This window comes from Papaver somniferum, chromosome 6, assembly GCF_003573695.1.
Source record: "Papaver somniferum cultivar HN1 chromosome 6, ASM357369v1, whole genome shotgun sequence".
Taxonomy (NCBI): Eukaryota; Viridiplantae; Streptophyta; class Magnoliopsida; order Ranunculales; family Papaveraceae; genus Papaver; species Papaver somniferum.
In genome coordinates, this window is record NC_039363.1 from 92,206,531 (window position 1) to 92,220,592 (window position 14,062).

The window sequence follows — 14,062 nt, forward strand, 5'->3', positions numbered from 1 at the left end:
GTTTTCAGGTAAATTTAGCACTAATGTTATTTTCAAAAAAAAGAAGATTAAAAAGCTGGGGCAATGGACCCTGTTTGTGGGAATGGAGTGAGTGGTCATGAGATTCAATGGCTGCAGGTGTTACCTCTTAAACTGACCTTAACCCCCACAGCCACAGGGCACAACCCTTACCTGGCTTTTACAAGGACGTTTTTCTTTTGTTTCCAGTCAAGTAGATGAAACCAGCACGCTTTGATTGGATCACTCAATCCGTCTTCCCTCTACTCATCTGACTGCCACTCCATTATTTGCCCTACACCTGACACTTTCATTTGTTTTTTATCAGGATATTAATGGACTAATCCGTACAATTGATAGTTGTCGATAACGGAAACTTACATATCACCAGTGACCTCTCACAGGCCTCATCAAACTGGCTAGTAAGGGAAATAACCATTAGGTACATTCAATATCTGACTGACAAAGTCTAAGCAGGATGCACGTGTGTGTCTTTTTTTAATACTCAATTTAATGCTTTTTTAGTCGTATGACTTGTGTGAAAGTTACTTCTCACCGTATTACACGGATAGGGCTTATAACGATGGGCATGGTTAGCGGATGCTACTTATCTTTGAAGGTTAAGACTCGGCAACCACTTATCTATGGAGGTTGACACAGATTTCAATACGGTCATCCTTCAACTGGTGGTGGTGGAGGCCAACAGCAGAAAAGAGGGGGATCCTTAAAACTTATAAAGACTTACAGTAGTAACAAGAAGATAAACTAATAACTACATTTTTACTTTTGTCTCCATGTGTTCCGATAGACGTCAGATATAAAAAGATAGAATCACTTCTTGTAAGAAGGTTCATATTTCAAAATCCAAATCATGTTCTCTTTTGGATAACTTAAAACGGCAACCACCAGAAGCCTCTAAAAGACTTCATGCATAAGTTGTGCAGGAAAGCAGGCCTAGCTGGAACACTGAGACACTTAAGTAACCCATGAAGCGATGATGTTTTTGGCAAAATACAAAGTTTCTTTTGTAATATTATTTATCACTATCAACAGTCCCTAAAAGACTGAGCAGGATTTCAGCAACAAGAATAACAAGATGTAGTCAGTCATTCGCAAATAGTGAACCAAGAAACTCCGACCCCAAACTTAGCCAAGTCGTTTGCTTTTATTCTTTCACATTCAAAACATGTCAGAAAACCAAGTGAAGAAACACAAAATGCTAAACCGATCGTTATCAGTTTAGGATCACTTGATTCAAGAAATTTCTCACTTGTGATTACTCAACCAGAAAATATATCTCTCTTTCACAGAAAGGGGTTCACAAGAAACTCTTCCTATTTTTCTAGGTCACAGTGGTTATCTGTACCTCATCCATGTAACATCCCCCAAAGCATTCCTCTATCTAAGATTCTAAATTTGTGGTCATAAATAACAAACTACTTTTCTTTGTGCAGCATCATGGCATTCAAATACAGTAACAGTAATAAACAGAACAATTATATTTTTACTTCACATCAAATATGCAAGAATATGCAAAAGCTGGCACAACTAATCAAAGAAGCACTTACGTGGTTTTGCCATATGCTTCTCCAACCTGGCTGGAAACTGTGTCACTCAACTCGCCATTGCCAAAGATCCGAAAATGTTTCTCCACCTACACCATATATCGGTACTGTGTTATAAGTTATCCTTTATGTGTGCCCTTAATAAGAATTTCAATTTGTCCATGTAACATGACGCATCTCCCCTCCTTAAATGAGAGCTAGAGCAATCAAAATTTCAAGAGTTAGGTAACAGCAGCCGTTGGATCTCCTTTAGTTTAAAATCTGGACCGTTAGATGATCGATAATTCTCTAAAGATTCCCGTCACAGGTGTTTTTTTGGTTACTCGACAAAAATACTCCTACCAAAATAAGCTTCTTCCCAAGTTTATTTCGATTGTTTTTTCTTCTTCTTAACTGCGTATGTGAGTTCTCTCTGAAACTGTAAACCTTCGGTCTCAACAAAGTAAATGAATTCGAGTTCGCCAAAAACCCGATCTTCCCTATTCCACCTTCTTTGATTTTACCAAATTAAATTTTGAATTACAAATCAAGAAAGGATTTGGGTTTTTTACCCAGATGTCTAATCTGAATTTCATTTGTAGGTTAGAAACTCAAATCTATAATTTTCATAATGTCTCATTTTCAGTTTTAGTTAATTTTACGTAGTTAGATGTAATTATGTTGAAACATCAATTTGATTTTACTATGAAACTTATCACTTCTACCTTCTCCAAATAATTGATCTTCAGTTTTCGCTATGGAAGTAGTGCAGCTTATGTGTTTGAGAAATTCAGCCAGATACAATTCTCTTTAAAGTCTTTGTAGAAATGCTTATGAAGTTTTTGTGAAAATGCCCAGGATAGCAATAAGACAGATGTCCACCCTCTTTTACTGATCAGTGACGTGAATTGATTGTTAGACAAGTGATTTACTGATATTGTCGACCTAGGGAGTAAAGATTTAGTTTAATTATGTTGTTTTCATGGACTTATTAAATTTTCAGTTAATTTATATGACAGATTTTGATTTACTTTCTTTGTTTCATTTGTAGATGAGTTCAACGCAAGGTCAAGTTTCGGGTATTCATCCATGTTGGGGTCCAAGAAAAATTGAGCTAGCTCGACTAGGACACCTAAAGAGATGCAGGTAACATTATTATGGGCTCAAGAGCGTGATGTAGTTGGGTTCATACTGTGTAAGCAATTTTTTTGTTTTGTTTTACTGGCTTGGTAAGTTTGAATGTAGTAAATGACTACATTTTTAAGCATGTTTGAATTTAGACCTGCATATATGCCGAAGGATCAGATACTCCGCTTATCTACTAACATAGTAACTTATGAATACAAAGAATTGAGGCCAAGACTTGGATTTGGAGTGCTTTTCTCCTTTGATCTCATATGAGCTTATCTACTAGCATAGATATGTAAAAAACTCTTCTTTTTGTGGTGTCAAGTATTTGGGAACTAATGTTTCTTATTGTGAGATGTTCACAAGTGAAAGTGTAAAATGAATGAAATGCGTTACATCTGTATCTAACTAACCTCCATCAACTTAAAGTGTCCACCTCATTCAAGTTGATTGAGAAAAGCCGATCAAAAATTAATTCAAGTTGATTATTCTTCTATTCTTTTTTTTTTTTGACGTTTTGCTGAACAGTCCATCATAGCTTATTATGCCAAAACAAAAATAATTTTGTTATGCCAAAAACCACGCACAATCTGCTTCTTTATTTTAGCTCACTACTAATTTTTTTGTAACATTACTAAATTGTGTTTTTGATGTATGAGAAAAAATATTTCTGCGAGTGTTATAGCTCTGCCAAGAAGGAAGATAAATGTAAACAAGCCATGGTTTGCTGACGTGCAACGCACGTGCATTCTACTTGTATATGTTAATGTGTACAAAGACAAGCCCTATTGTTTGACATACCATGGTTGCTTGACACACTGGATTAGTCCACTTGTTCCAACCATCCATTATGTATTTCAGTATGGGACTGGTGTGACTAAGAGCAAGTAATTTTCATCTTTCTAAGATTCGTCACAATAACAACAAAAATTAAACAACAACCAGGAAAGCAAAGTGAGAACACACCTACAAGACTTAAGGAGAACCCGAACATGAAAATGAACTATGATATTGAAAAATACACATGGAGAGGTTATTCTCTCAAAGCTATGGCAGATCTTGTCAAGAAAGTTTTTACCACAAAATCAGCCGTACCTTTGCAAGAAAAATCTTACCTGGGTTTTTCAGACACTTCAACAGCATATTCGGATCACTGTTCTCCTTCCTCGATTTCTCAGAATTCTCTGCTTCCATAGGTGATTTCGCATTGGTAATCGAGGTGACTTTCTAAAAACCATTGTCAGAAATTGAGGTTGAATGATAGGGTTTATCAAAAAACAGAACTGGATCGAGAATGTTGAATCGATGTTAGGGTTTATGAAAATCGGAATCGAATCGAGAATGTATGAGAAGACGGAGAAAGTTGAATGTAAGGGTTGATATGCCGAGATAAAATAAATTTAGTTTTCTTCAAGGGACTGGGGAGTGGAGTTGATTTGTACTCTAACGGGGGTGTTTTATTGAGTCGGGAAATCCGGACAATTATTAATTTTTTTATTTTTATTTTTATTTTTTGAAGCTAAGATATCTTAATTAAACTAAAAGGAAATTACACGTGGGAATATTGCTCCCCTGGTGTCATTTAATACCATTTGTTTCAAAAAACCGAGAACCATGTATTCCTATATTTTAGTTTGAAATAATTCCTGTTGATTATTATCCGCCGCAGGGGCGGAGCCAGTCCATTGCAAGGAGTTGCACTTGCACCCCCTGCCCAGCTGGCTCCAAAGCCCATTTTAGACCCTACAAGATTTTTTTTTTATTTATAAATAAGCCTATTTTTGCATTTTTGCACCCCTAAAAATTTTGGTTGCACCTACAGCAAATTTTTGCACCCCCTTCCCATGATTCTTGGCTCCGCCCCTGATCCTTCGCATGATTAGCGAGAGTGTCCGCTACCTGGTTTGCTATCCTGTAATAGTGGAAAATTTTGTATCGGGGAATTTCTTCCAATCTTTTGGCGATCTCAGCAATCATGTCTCTCAGGTATCATAGAGGATCATCCAGTTTCTTGATTCAATGTAGATTTTAGTCCATTAGTAAAGTGTGACTGTTCTTATAGCCATGAGCAATTATGCCCATGTCTCTGCTAGCAGCGTTGTTGTTGTTAGAGAAATGCTCTGTCGAACTCGCATGCGTTGCTATCTCAAGCATGTTTGTCAATGTTAGTGATCAAAACTATAAGTCTTGATTTCTAGCCTATTTATAGATGTCTCGGACTAGGACATAGATAGTGTAGCTGATCTTAGATTTTATCATTTGAAGATGAAGAACTACTAAGGGGAGCTTGTGGAACTTCTTCGACAAAAGGTATGTGGAGACTTGAACTCATCTATCATTTGGAAAGTCTATTTCTACTATCTCCTATATTGAAACATAAGTTGTGTTAAGATATAGTTTTCTCTATACACATTTGAGATTTCGAGCTGAATATATCTCGCTTACATATTTCTCGAAATATCTGTTGGTAAGCTTTCGCTTCAACCAAGTTCATCTTATATCATGAGAAAATTTTCGAGTAACATCTTACATGATTTGTGTGATACAATCATTTGATGTAGGCTTGGAATGTTTCGATAATGATTATTTCAATATCTTGAAAATTGCTTTGATGTTAATAGTGTGTGAAAACGGCTATTGTCATTATATAAGAATGTTTCAATGATTCAAATAAAGAGTTGAGAATGTAACCATGTTTGGATATAAGCATATATAGTGTGTTCGCACATTAGTGTATAAATCCATAAACCGGGAGCCAAGTGTATGCATATGTGTGTGAAAACTGGGGGAAGTTTTCGAACCGAAAATTTCTACTGAGTTTGGTTTGACAAATTCTTAACTACTCACCTTAAGTATGCGTACCCGTACGCATACTGGCGGAAGTTTTCGAACCGAAAATTTCTGCTGAGTTTGGAAACTAAACAAACTCAAATCTGGTTGCTTAAGTACGCATACCCGTATGCATACTTAAGCTGGTTACTTTGTAAAATCGGTCAGTTCATGGACTTAAACATTTAAATCATAAGGAATGCAATCTTTGCAAACCGTGCCTATAATGTTCATGATTGATTCAAGTAAATCAAACCGATTTGGTTTCAATTGTTTTTTCTATAACAATTGAACAACTCTTTAACTAGTTTCATTTGAGTCATTTGAACTAGTTATGATTGAGATGAATAAGGTTGATATGAGAGTAATCATATGGATAAACTCGGTTAACTATTTGTGAACCAACATGGTGTACACGTTTAGATACGGTTACATAAACCTAAATGATGGTACATTTCATTTGTGTGTAACAAGCTAAGTTCGATCTAACGGTTGAAAGATATTAGCTTGGTTGAATCAGGTTTATCATCTAACTGTTGATATTGAATGTTTTGTTACCAAGGTAACTTGGATTGCAAACCTTGATTTGAAAACTATATAAAGGAGAACTCTAGCAATTGGGAAACCTAATCCCCACACCTCCTTACAGGAGGCTCCTGTGTGTTACTAGTTGCATAACTACAGTCGATTTTCCTTTAACATTAGGTTTCTTCTCGAGACCATGTAGGTTAACGACTTGAAGACTTCATTGGGATTGTGGCCAGACCCAACTATTATCATTGTAGTTGCTTGATCTGATCTTTTTGTTTCTATCGTGTTGAGTACGGTTGAAATAATTGGCTCGAGATTTTATACGATAGGCAAGATAGAAAAGTAATCACAAACACCTTCGTCTCATTGTTTGTGATTCCACAATAACTTGTTTCGCTATTCGATTAAGTTTATTGTGATGTGATTAATAATTCTAGGCTGTTTTTCGAGAATATAATTCAGGTTTATCAATTGGTTCATGTTCACCTTGATTTATCAAAAGACGGAACAAAAACTCTTGGGTATTTATGTGGGAGACAGATTTATTCAATTCTATAGACTTTTATGTGTGAGACAGATTTGTCTATCAAGTCTTCGACTTTGGGTCGTTGCAACTCTTGGTTGTGGGTGATATCAACTAAGGGAATCAAGTGCGTAGTATCCTGCTGGGATCAGAGACGTAAGGAGCACAACTGTACCTTGAATCAGTGTGAGATTGATTAGGGTTCAACTCCAGTCCAGTCTGAAGTTAATTGGTAGTAGGCTAGTGTCTGTAGCGGCTTAATACAGTGTGGTGTTCAATCTGGACTAGGTCCCGTGGTTTTTCTGCATTTGTGGTTTCCTCGTTAACAAAATTCTGGTGTCTGTGTTATTTTTTTCTGCATTATATTTTGTTATATAATTGAAATATCACAGGTTTTGTGTTAAGATCAATCAATTAGAATATCCAAGCTTGGGTTGTTGATTTACATGGATTGACACTTGAACATTGGTCTTTGGTACCGTTCAAGTTACTCCTCTTATTCAATCGGGATCGCAGATTTCTATTTGATGATTGCGCATTGAATTAAGAGTTAGAGATATTAAAGTCTTTGATTTACTTTACTCTAGATTGAGTCTGACTATCTAGTTTATTTTCTAGAAAGTATATTGGAGTAAGTCCTCTCAAATTGCCAAACGAATTTTTGGGTGTGGTTGTTAGACCCCCACATTTTCAATTGGTATCAGAGCAGGCAAACACTAAAAACCTAATAAGTTTGTGTTTGATTGATCCTTAAAAATTTTCCCTATGGGAAATTTCTTTGGAAAACTTGCTTTTGGCATCTGTAACGCACACCAGAACTCCTTAAAGATTGTTCGAAGATTATTATTGACATAACATCTGGTTTCTCATAATATACTCCTTTTTCATCTAAGACCTTGGAAAACTTAGATGGTGAAAGACAATCTAAAGGAAAAGTTAAAAAGAAAGGAACGTTGAGAAAACGTTCTTTAAGCTCAAAGATATGGAATCTCACTAGATTAACTCTTAATCTTTTTGAGGAATACTATCGTGATGGATCAATTGACAAAGATCTATTCAGAGCTTTTGAAAGAGTTTTTAGATTCTTAGAAAAACTTAATTCCGTTAAGTCTAAGGATCGATCCGATAATGGTTCGATACAGGTAAAATCATGTAATCATGATGTACGAACTAAACATGCGGTCAACACAAGTAGATCCAATAAAACGGTTTCTCATGTTATTGACACAGTTTCAAGATATCGGAAAAATCTTCTGTCTGGTCAAATGAAGAGGAAGTTAAAAAGATCTAGTAACCCTGATTATATCACAGGCACATCGTTCCACCTGGTAACAAGCTTGGCATTACCCCATTTGTATATATCTTGAGATGGGGAAAGAAATGGTTTGATTTGTGTATAGTTGGGTTAAAAAGTTATTCTGTCATTCTAGAATAATTAAGTAATCTTTCTACCGCATCCGTCTCCTCACAGAAATTGTGTTTTAACGGGTTTCTCTACCTTGGTGTGTGAACATCAAAGGAAATCCTACATTCCTTATGTAGGTCGCGGTTCATAAACGGGTCCAAGCTCACTAGTTGGCATATAAAGAAGGAGTACGCGTACCTTCTTCTTCCTCTCAACCAGTCCGCGTACGTGAATATCTAGGGTTCATGTATTTTCTCCATTAAAACATCTTTGGAGAAAAATAAGAAAAAGGGGTGTTCAAGGTTCATTCCAAGTAAGTGATTTCCTCTAGTTTTCTTTTACAATTTCTTGATATCATGATGAATTTTAAAGTTTCAAAAAGGACTTCAAAAAATTTGGGTTCTTCATCTTCTAGCATGAATCCTCATATAGATCAAGATTCTCTTAGGATTAGATTTGTCAATGATTCTTGTGCTAGAGTTTTTGAAAGGATTTTATCTAATGGATTTATCCTAGAAAAGAAATTGGATTTTTCTAGTGGTTATAAGGAGGATTTAATTTTTTTGAAAAGTTTAAGCTTGGAAACATCTTTGATGGTCTTGGTGAAGGATTTGATACTCTTACTAGAATCTTCTATGCCAAAATTTATGATGTTGATCTTGAAGACATGGAATTCAAGACCATGGTCAATAGAAAAAGGATTCATGTTAATATAGAATTAATTTCAAAAATTACCAAAATTCCTTTGGGTAATTTTCGCCTTCCTAGGCCAAGTGATGAAAGACCATCATATGAAACCATCTCAAAAGGCCTTTGTGGTAAAAGTGTTATGAGGAATGAAGGAAAATTTCCTACTAATCATCTACATTTTCCTTTGATATACTTTGGAAAACTTGTTATATATAATCTTTGTCTCTCCACGGTTGAGAATTCTCGTTGGAGTCGTGAGTTTGCAGAATTGGTCTATTTCCTTGTAATGGAAACTAAAGGTCTTGACATTTGTGTATTTATTATTTATCAAATGTTAGCTATGGCATCTTTCAACGAGAAGTTAGGCTACCCTTGCTTGATTGAGCGAATTTGTCGAAACCTCTTCATTGAGCCTATTGGCAACTCCACTGGAACTCCCAAGCTTGTTCGTCTGTGTACCTTCAATCGGATGAAGGAGAATGCTTGAAAGAGACAAAAGTGTGACACAAGTGATGGCTTGAGTAATCCTTCTTTGAAGCTTCTTCTCCAAATTTACAAGGGTGTTTGTAATTTGAATACCAAAGTAAGTTGTGTACAAGAACAATTACTTGTGATTGCTACCAAGTTTCCCGACATTAAGGAAGACATGGACAAAGTTTGTTCCACCTTCATGGTCTCCAATGATGAAGATGATGAGTAGTTTCTCTTGTTTCTTAATGTTGGTTTTAATTTTTTTTGATTTTTATTGCCTGGTAAATCTTCTTTTTATGTTTTTAGAAGAATAACTAGGTTTGGAATAGCCATTATTGTGAGTACACATAGTTATGTCCAACGATTTTCATCTTTAATGTTTTTAGATTTATTTATTTAAATTCTAAGTTTTTGGAAGATGATTTTTGTAATTTTAATCTTTATGATTTTATATATTGCAAACTGTTATGGGATATGTTGTTTATGTCCGTGAACCAGTGACTGTCCCATAATTGTTCAAAAGTTATCTCTATTATGTCGGTATGAATTTATTGATAGAAGATAGAATGAACTTTTGACATTACAAAAGTCATTGTTTTGAAATGGAAGAAAGGATAAAGCTTTTATTTACAATGATTAAGCCTATTATATGTCATTGTGCAAATAGTGATGGAAAATAGAATGAATCCTTGTTTATTCCGCACTATTGGTCGATCTCCGATCCACATATTTGTGCATATACTGTGTTGATCCGTAAGGTTCCTTATGTTTTAGCATGAACAACTAAATTGATCATTCTCTTTTGGTTATTTTAGTTGTTGCTCCGTAAATTATCTTATGTCGAGCATGACCAATTGAATTGATTACGTTGTGGTTAATTTGGTTGTGTACTCCAATTAAATTAATCGTGGGTTTTCTTGTGATTAATTTGGTTGTATTTTTTCGATTGCATTAATCACGGGTTCTCTTGCGGTTAATTCAATTGAATATTTTGATGCAAATTCATGTTTTCATGTGATTTGAGTTATCCAAAAGAAATCCTTCTTTTCTTGTAAAAGCAAGGTCTCCTTTGTTGTTCTTTCGGGAATGACATTTTATGAGGGAGAGTTCATTTTGAACTTGTGCTTAATTGCTAAATCTTTGTTGGGAGTGCGGTTGTGGAATATTAGGGGTTATCTTGTATCTTTATAATCTTCTTGATGAATGCATTTATCTTCGGCTTTATGATGGAATCTAAATAAGTTGATATAGTATTCACTTTTGGTCATGAACTATCTTTGTGAAAATTTCATGAGGGTCCCACTAGTTTTCGTACCTTTGCCAATTTATATTTGAAAAAAATGGGGAAAATTAATGTTCAATGTGATAATACAAATAAATATGGTTTACGGATCATTATGTAAGGGGGAGTGGTTTTCATGTTGAGATGAAGTAAGGGGGAGTGATACATATCACCATAGTATTGTTGTCAAAGTTGTGATACAATTGAACTTTGATGCTGTGAAATAATACTATGACACCGTATAACAATGATTGAGAGCATTTTTGTTTTCTCATTGTATTCACTACGGATCTTCAATAACTGTGATGCTGCACTTACAACCTTTAGGATCATGGATTACTTGGAAGTGACGAAGATTTCGAATCGCGTTAAAGATGCCAAAGAGATCAAGTATTTGGATGAGAAGCTACATTTTCTATCTATTTTGTAATCCATATGTATTGATAGTTTTGTCACTAAAATTGACAAAGGGGGAAATTGTTAGAGCAATTCTCGGTTGAACTCGCATGCGTTTCTATCTCAAGCATGTTTATAAATGTTAGTGATCAAAACTATAAGTCTTGATTTCTAACCTATTTATAGATGTCTCGGACTAGGACATAGATAGTGCAGTTGAGCTTAGATTTCACAGAGTTCATAATTTGAAGACGAAGAACTATTAAGGGGAGCTTGTGGAACTTCTTCGACAAAAGGTATGTGGAGACTTGAAGTCATCTATCACTTGGAAAGTCTATTTCTACTATCTCCTATATTGAGACATAAGTCATGTTAATATATAGTTTTCTCTATATACATTTAAGATTTCGAGATGAGTATATCTCGCTTACATATTTCTCGAAATATGTGTGGGTAAGCTTTCGCTTCGACCAAGTTCATCTTATATCATGAGAAAATTGCTGAGTAACATCTTACATGGTTTGTGTGATACAATCATTTGATGTAGGCTTGGAATGTTTCGACAATGATTATTTCAATATCTTGAAAATTGCTTTGATGCTAATAGTGTGTGACAACGACTATTGTCATTATAGAAGAATGTTTCAATGATTCAAATAAAGAGTTGAGAATGTAACCATGTTTGGGTATAAGCATATATAGTGTGTTCACACATTAGTGTATAAATCCATAAACCGGGAGCCAAGTGTATGCATATGAGTGTATACGAAATTGGTGAAGGAGAAAGGTTAAGTATGCGTACCCGTACGCATATTGGCGGAAGTTTTCGAACCGAAAATTTCTGTTGAGTTTGGTTTTGACAAACTCTTAACTAGTCACCTTAAGTATGCGTACCCGTACGCATACTGGCGGAAGTTTTCGAACCAAAAATTTCTGCTGAGTTTGGAAACTAAACAAACTCAAACCCGGTTGCTTAAGTACGCATACCCGTACGCATACTTAAGTTGGTTACTTTGTCTAATCGGTCAGTTCATGGACTTAAACATTTAAATAATAAGGAATGCAATCTTTGCAAACCGTTTCTATAATGTTCATGATTGATTCAAGTGAATCAAACCGATTTGGTTTCAATTGTGTTTTCTATAACAATTGAACAACTATTTAACTAGTTTCATTTGAGTCATTTGAACTAGTTATGGTTGAGATGAATAAGGTTGATATGAGAGTAATCATATGGATAACCTCGGTTAACTATTTGTGAACCAACATGGTGTACACGTTTAGGTATGGTTACATAAACCTAAATGAGGGTACATTTCATTTGTGTGTAACAAGCGAAGTTCGATCTAAAGGTTGAAAGATAATAGCTTGGTTGAATCAGGTTTTTCATCTAACATCGAATATTGGATGCTTTGTTACCAAGGTAATATGGATTGCAAATCCTGATTTGAAAACTATATAAAAAAGAACTCTAGCAACTGGGAAACCTAATCCCCACACCTCCTGTGTGTTACTAGTTGCATAACTAGATTCGATTATTCTTTAACCTTAGGTTTCTTCTCGAGACCCTGTAGGTTAACGACTTGAAGACATCATTGGGATTGTGAAGCCAGACCCAACTATTATACTTGTAGTTGCATGATCTGATCTTGTTGTTTCTATCGTGTTGAGTACAATTGAAATAATTGGCTCGAGTATTATATCTCCGATAGGAAAGATAGAAAAGTAATCACAAACACCTTCGTCTCATCGTTTATGATTCCACAATAACTTGTTTCGCTAGTCGATTAAGTTTATTATGAGGTTATTGATAATTTAAGGCTTTTCTTCGGGAATATAAGTCTGGGTTATCAATTGGTTCCTATTCACCTTGATTTATCAAAAGTCGAAACAAAAACTCTTGGGTATTTCCGTGGGAGACAGATTTATTCAATCCTATAGACTTTTCTGTGTGAGACAGATTTGTCTATCAAGTCTTCGACTTTGGGTCGTCGTAACTATTGGTTGTGGGTGAGATCAACTAAGGAATCAAGTGCATAGTATCCTGCTGGGATCAGAGACGTAAGGAGCGCAGTTGTACCTTGAATCAGTGTGAGATTGATTAGTGTTCAACTACAGTCCAGTCCGAAGTTAATTGGTATTAGGATAATGTCTGTAGTGGCTTAATACAGTGTGGTGTTCAATCTGGACTAGGTCCCGAGGTTTTTCTGCATTTGTGGTTTCCTCATTAACAAAATTCTGGTATCTTTGTTTTTTTTTTTTTCCGCATTATATTTTGTTATATAATTGAAATATCACAGGTTGTACGTTAAGATCAATCAATTAGAATATCCAACCTTGGGTTGTTGATTTATATTGATTGACACTTGAACGTTGGTTTATGGTACCGTTCAAGTTACTCCTCTTATTCAATCGGGCTCGCAGATTTCTATTTGCTGAATGCGCATTGAATTAAGAATTAGAGATATTAAACTCTTTGATATACTTTACTCTAGATTGAATCCGACTGTCTAGTTGATTCTCTAGAAAGTATATTTGATTAAGTCCTCTCAGATTGCCAAACGAATTGTTGGGTGTCGTTGTTAGACCCATGCATTTTCAGTTGTGATCCCCAAAGGTTGGCCATTGTAACAATAAATGTGGTTGTCGAGTCCCTGCAAATGAAATATCCACCCACGGGTCCCGGGTTGCCGTGGGCAGCTCCATCAGTGTTGAAAAATTCAGACCAATTTTCTTTGACAAATTCAGGTGAGAGTGAACTCTCTTACTCAAATCCCTGTTTCTGGACGGCAAAATGTAACTACCGGAAAACCGATAGCACACCCAACGAATCGAAATAGAAAGAAATCTAAAAGATGACACTAAATTTAAAGACTAAGTAATGAGTTATGCGAGATCTTATTCATAATACTGTAAGTTTACGGCACAAACCCTAATATGAAATTAAGGAATTTCTCTCACAACATAACTCTCCTCATACAAAATTACTCAACCCCTCTTACAATGCCCCAAGGCTTCCTTTTATAGGAAATCAGTGAAGTGGGATACAACTCATATTTACTTCGCTAGTAATCACACTTTTCACGTGATTTTAGCTTTTATCTACTACTATTTCGGCGATAACCTCGGCTTCTTGTCGGTACAAGTGTCTTCATACATGGGAACAAATAAATACGGAACATGGAAGTCTCTCAGTTGCTGCACGATGTTATTTAAATTCAAGGAACATGGAAGTAAGGCAAAGAACTTTGTCGTGGTTGTATCCG